Below are 6,626 nucleotides of genomic sequence, written 5' to 3' on the forward strand. Positions count from 1 at the left end.
TTGTCAGCTGCTGTGCCTCAGTTGCCCTCAATGGCATCTCTCACCGTATGGTCTCTTATTTATTTGTCTATCATAAGCTATTTACATGGCTGGTGGCCTCCAAGACGACAGAATGGAAGTTGCGAGGCCTCTGAAAGTATATACTCCAGAATTCAAATGCATAACTTTGACCTTATTGTAATAGTCAAAGCAAGTCATAAGGCCATCGTAGATTCCAGGAGATGAGTAATAAACAACATGTCATGATGGAGGAACGGTACATGTGTTCAGAAGAGGGAGGAATTGTTAGTGGCCATTTTTGTGGATTCTCAACCACACTTCAACCACACTATCAGACTGACAAATATTCAAAAGCTTGACAACATACCCTGCTGGCAAGGTCAGGAGGGAAAAGACATGCTCATGAATTGCTGGTGGTAATGAAAAACTGGCACAACCCTTATGGTGTTATATCGTTAATACCTAACAAATCTACAAATACATTTACCTTAGACCAAGTAGCCCTCTCCTAATAATTAAATATGAGATGCATCAGTAGAATTATCCAACTAAAGAAGTAGGAAAAAGAACAGAAAAATAAATGAATAGGCCACAGGTACTGGTGAAACAATCTCAAAAGCTCTAAAAATAGTTTGCTTTGGGTCCCAAAGTGAAATGTGAGACAGAATGGGATAAAAATAAAATTAAGAAATAATTACTAAAATTTTCCAAATTAGTTAAAACTCATATATTTACATATTCCAAAACCTAAGCAAACATCAAGGAGGATAAAAACAAAGAAAGTTATGCCTTGGCACATCACAATCAAATTGAAAATTAAGAAAAAATTTTAAAAAAAAACAGTCAAGACAAACAATGAAATACAAATGCGTCCAAAATAATCATGACTCACATGTTTTCTACTAACCATTAAGCAGGTACACATATATCTTAGGTAACAGAGTTAAGCATCATTATTCACGACTGTGAAAGTTAAAACTTATGAAAGTCAGGGAGATCAATATAACTTCAACATTATACTTTTCATGAGGAACATACCTTTATAAATCATCAACACATATTAATCATCAGACTTCATATGCCTATTAAAAATTGGTTTAACATTTGTTTAAACAGACTGTTGTAAGGCTAGATTAGGTGGGAAAGGATTTTGTATCAGAGCATCTTGAGAAAAGCAAAAGAGAAAAGGAGCAGGAGGAACGGAGAGAGGTGGGAAGTGGTTTTAGAGACTCAGCCTACTTGGGAAGAGGGCAAGGCTGGTGGCAATAGCTCTTTCCCTAGAGAGTGTGGCTGAAGTGCTTCCCTCAAGGTTTCTTCTGAAAGAAGATAAACAGCCCAACTCCTGGCCCCCAACAGGCTGAATTTTATCACAGATCTCGTTTCTGGTACTGAAGTCTCAGTCTGAGGCCAGTGAGTGAATTAGACATCTATGGATGGTACTGGTTCCAGAAATAATGTAAGAACCAGGCTGGTGTTATATCATACAGGCCAGAGGTAAAAGGACTCTTAGAGACTGTTGAAATATGTGGTAAATATATAAATATATATATGCCAGAGGCACAAGTCTCTGCTTATGGCAGAAGTGAAAGATAAGGATCCAAGAAGCGAGGGTGAGAGAACGTGGGCTAGATGGAATTTACTAAAGGGCAGAAAAAAGGAGCAATCCAATAGTTAGTAGGCACCATGAGAAAACATAAAATATATTGATGTAGGCTGCAAACAACTCTTGGCATAATATGAAAGGAGCCCTGCAAGTGGCAGGGAACTGTAGTCACCTGCCCCAAGCCACACATTGGAAAGAGCTTTGTGGAGGCAGCCAGGGCATCCTAGCAGGTGTGAAAAATAACTAAGAGCCAATTATCCTCCAGAAAGAAAGAAGGGGATGCACCAAGAGTGTGAACTAGAATGGAAGAAAAAATATTACTGATCATAAGATATATCTTAGCCAACAACTAAATATTTTAAGATACTCCTTTATTTAATATCCTTAGAAACCCCATGAAGAGTGTATTTTATTATTTGTCTCCATTTCTTCATTCCATTGAAAATGGGATTCAATATGGCTCTCTTCTCAAAAGGCACTCTCTGAAGCCATTCCACCTCCCTTGTTCTCCTCAGTACTCCTTATGCACACCAGTAAACCTATTTACTCACAAGCCCACCATTCTCTGAAACCATAAACCTATTTAGGACTCAGGCACATGGCATGATGCAGGAAAAAATAGTCAATGCTCAAAATATCCCTGGTGAATGAATCCACTAATGAGTCAAGAAGAATATGCTAGGAAGTAAATGATGAAGTTACATGTTCATTTCTACCAACAGGAGAATTTCTCAAATATCAAGAACTGCAACCCCTCCTCATCCCCCAGAAATAACTCTTTACCTAATTTCAGTCACTTCTAAGCCTAGTTCCCTGGGGTGTGAGCACAAGGAGTGCCTCGTCTCAGATAAAGAGGTGCCTTGACCCTCTTCACAAGTGAGCAAACTGTATGTGGTGAAGTCAGAGGTTTCAAATCTCATTTCTATCAATTGCTGCTTTGTGACAAGTAGCAAGTTATTCATATTGTCTAAGACTCACTTTCCTTAAGTGTGAAATAGGGATACTAGCCAGTTCTAAGAGTGGATGTCTACTCCCTGCATTAAGAACGTACGAAGTGCACTGTGCATACTATAGCCCCTGGCATAAAGTGATGCTTAATAAACATTAGCTAAATTCTCCTGTGACTGTAATACAATAAGGTATTTTCCATTCCTGGAACAGCACTGGCCTTTTAGGCTTCAGTGTCTTCAATCAATCAATGTTCCAACAAACATCAACAGGTCATCTTTCTAAACTAATAACTGCCCCTGTGTAAAGGATGGGGCCTAAGAGTGAAGTTGTGATCAAGGCCCTTCACATTCAGGAAAATCCTGCCTATACCATCACTTCCCTTGTTCTCCTCAGTACTCCTTATGCAACAGCCACCCCGGCCTGAAAATATTTCAGAAACATCCTGTGCATTGATCTGTACACTCACCTTTTCTTATGCTACTTCCTTTCTGTCTTCATTATTAACTTTATGATAAACTACTCAATTTTAAGTGTCACCTTATTCAGCTTTCCCACACAGAAATAATAATTTCCTCTGTATATTCATAATCCTCCATTCATAATTAAAGTGCATACAATAATGTCTCTTATTCTGATTACTTGGAGATATTGTCTGACTGTCATTCATTAGAGTATAGACCACCACCTTTCATATTTGCATGTTTGTTATTTACATGTTCAAAGAAGATGGAGATTATGGAATATGCCAAAAGCTCCTGGTGACATCGCAAAGAATGTTGGAGATTTTATCTTCTTCTACCTCTGTGAGTAGGAAGTGAGGTTCTGAAAGTTCCCAGCTATGCCTACTGCAAACCACAGTGGCACTAGCCACACAGTCTTTCACTTGCTGGGCATCCCCTGCCTAGAGGACCAGCACATGTGGATTTCTATCCCATTCTTCATTTCTTATGTCACCGCCCTTCCTGGGAACAGCCTGCTCATCTTCATTATCCTCACAAAGCGCAGCCTTCATGAACCCATGTACCTCTTCCTCTGCATGCTGGCTGGAGCAGACATTGTCCTCTCCACGTGCACCATTCCTCAGGCCTTAGCTATCTTCTGGTTCCATGCTGGGGACATCTCCCTGGATCGTTGCATTACTCAGCTCTTCATCATCCATTCCACCTTCATCTCTGAGTCAGGGATCTTGCTAGTGATGGCCTTTGACCGCTACATTGCCATATGCTACCCACTGAGGTACACCACCATTCTTACAAATGCTCTGATTAAGAAAATTTGTATGACTGTCTCCCTGAGAAGTTATGGTACAATTTTCTCTATCATATTTCTTTTAAAAAGATTGACTTTCTGCCAGAATAATATTATTCCACACACCTTTTGTGAACACATTGGCCTAGCCAAATATGCATGTAATGACATTCGAATAAACATTTAGTATGGGTTTTCCATTCTAATGTCAACGGTGGTCTTAGATGTTGTACTAATTTCCTATATGCTGATTCTCCATGCTGTCTTCCACATGCCTTCTCCAGATGCTCGCCACAAAACTCTCAACACATGTGGCTCCCATGTTTGCATCATCATCCTCTTTTATGGGTCTGGCATCTTCACAGTCCTTACCTAGAGGTTTGGACACCACATTCCATATTGTATCTACATCCCATTGGCTAATGTCTGCTTTCTGGTTCCACCTATGCTGAATCCCATTTTTTATGGGATCAAAACCAAGTAAATGCAGGAACAAGTGGCTCATTTTTTGTTTATAAAACAGAAATAACTTTGGTTTAAGAACTGAGTTTTCAGAATCTCTAGCTATCTGCTAAGTGGGTATGGAAGTGGTAGATGGGAGAGGTCAGCTGACACAGTAGGAAATAACTCAGTGAGTACCATGTCTGGAGCAAGGTCAAGTGGGAAGTTGCAGGGCTTACTCTTCCATTTTTTAAAGAACCTAGGAGAGCAATGTAACGTTTGACTGAACAAACTACCTCCTGCACAGAGCCTAGGAGAGAATAGACTGATTTTTCAGAAGTCATGTATCCTTAATAGGACAACACTATCATAATCTTTGGAAATAGATAAAGTGAGAGCAGTGCTCTGGCATTGGAATTTGTTCATCTATCCTGTACTGAGTTTCTGAAGCTCTGAGACATGTTGTATTCCTGTAAAATCATGTACAAACCTCCATTCTTTTATGTCCTTCATTCTAGCTAAGTGACATTCTTAGAATCAGTGATTCCTAGGTTTTCCATTTATTTCTATTATGTTATAATTTATATCCTATGAACATGAATGTCTATAATAGAGGACTGCAAATAAATTGTGTGATTCATATTTTGCAGAACAACTCTTGAGGAACCTGAGTCTGATCATTTTTGTGTTGAGGAATGACCTGTGATTTCTGAAGGTGTGGTGTGTGCTGGGGAAATGCTGAAGAAAGGGAACTCCTTCATTCTCAGTGTCAGGCTGTGTTCTTCAATGATCTCCTCCTCAGGAGAACATTCAAGATGTTTATTCACATGAATTCTGAGTGTTTTTACAACGACACTTCCCAATACTTTCTATGCAACCTGAACTTCAGATGCATCAGGCCATTAATTTGTCAGTTTTCTCAGGTTATACCATACTCTTCAGGTACTCTGCCTTCTCTTGAAATAACCTCCATCAGCTTGTGGAAAACTCTTATTCCTCCTTTCATATCTAATTCTCATGTCATCTCCTCTGACATTGTCTCCAATCACAATTCCTTCTCAGTGTATTATAGTTGATAATTTTTTATGAGAAAAATAGCATATTGCTCATATTTTTAATACTTATTTTATTAAAAGTCTATGTTCCTTCTAGGAAGCATTAGAAATTGTGAAAAAACAAACTTGAAATGGAGCTCATAAAACTACCATCTTAGAGCTCTCAAGCAATTTTACTGTTAAAATTTGTTATATATAGCTATACATCTTTGTTTATAAATGTACATATCTATACATCTGTATCTGAATCTGAATCTGTATTTGTATTTATTTTCATCTGTATCAATTCCTGTATCTATTTGCAAAATATTATAATATGATAAATATGTAGAATAGTGACTATACTATAGTTGTAGTCTATAACCTAATTTTTTCCCTTTTATAAATTTTTTTAATTTTCTTTTTTATTGAAAAACAAAATTATATTTATCGTGTACAACATGTTTTAAAATACGTACACATTGTGGAATGGGTAAATTGAGCTAATTAACATATACATTACCTCATTTGTTGTGGTAAGAAAATTTAAAACCTGCTATCTTAGCAATTTTCTTTTTTTTTTTTTTTTTTTTTTTTGAGACGGAGTCTCGCTCTGTCGCCCAGGCTGGAGTGCAGTGGCCGGATCTCAGCTCACTGCAAGCTCCGCCTCCCGGGTTTACGCCATTCTCTTGCCTCAGCCTCCCGAGTAGCTGGGACTACAGGCGCCCGCCATCTCGCCCGGCTAATTTTTTGTATATTTTAGTAGAGACGGGGTTTCACCTCCCAAAGTGCTGGGATTACAGGCTTGAGCCACCGCGCCCGGCCTATCTTAGCAATTTTCAAGAATGAAATACATCTCTTTTAACTATAGTCACCATGTTGTACAATAGATCTCTTGAACTTAGTTCTCTTATCTAACTGAACTTTTGTGTTCTGTGACCAACATCTCTCCATCCTCAACCCTTTACCCCACCCCAGGGTCCTAGCCACAATTCTACTCTACTTCTGTGTGTTCAACATGTGAGTGAGATAATGAGGTATTTGTCTTTCTATGCCTGGCTTACTTCATTTAACATTATGTCCTCTAAATTCATCCCTGTTATTGCAAATGGCAGAATTTCTTTCTTTTATAAGGCTGAATAGTATTCCATTATGTGTATATACTACATTTTCTGTATCCATTCATCCATCGATAGACACTTATTTTGAGTCCATATCTGGGATATTGTGGATAGTGCTGCAACGAACATGAGAATGAATATGTCTTCAACATACTGATTTCATATATTTGGGTATATACACAGTAGTGAGATAGATGGATCATAGATAGTTCTATTTTTAATTTTTTG

At 38.3% G+C, this 6,626-nt stretch overlaps 1 pseudogene; it reads left to right on the forward strand.

Annotated features, from left to right (window-relative positions):
• The first annotated feature begins 3,392 nt into the window (after positions 1-3,392).
• On the forward strand, positions 3,393-4,331 carry LOC117080446 (annotated as a pseudogene).
• The last annotated feature ends 2,295 nt before the right edge of the window (positions 4,332-6,626 follow it).

Source organism: Trachypithecus francoisi, unplaced genomic scaffold, assembly GCF_009764315.1.
Source record: "Trachypithecus francoisi isolate TF-2019V2 unplaced genomic scaffold, Tfra_2.0 Lachesis_group8, whole genome shotgun sequence".
In the NCBI taxonomy this organism is placed as follows: domain Eukaryota; kingdom Metazoa; phylum Chordata; class Mammalia; order Primates; family Cercopithecidae; genus Trachypithecus; species Trachypithecus francoisi.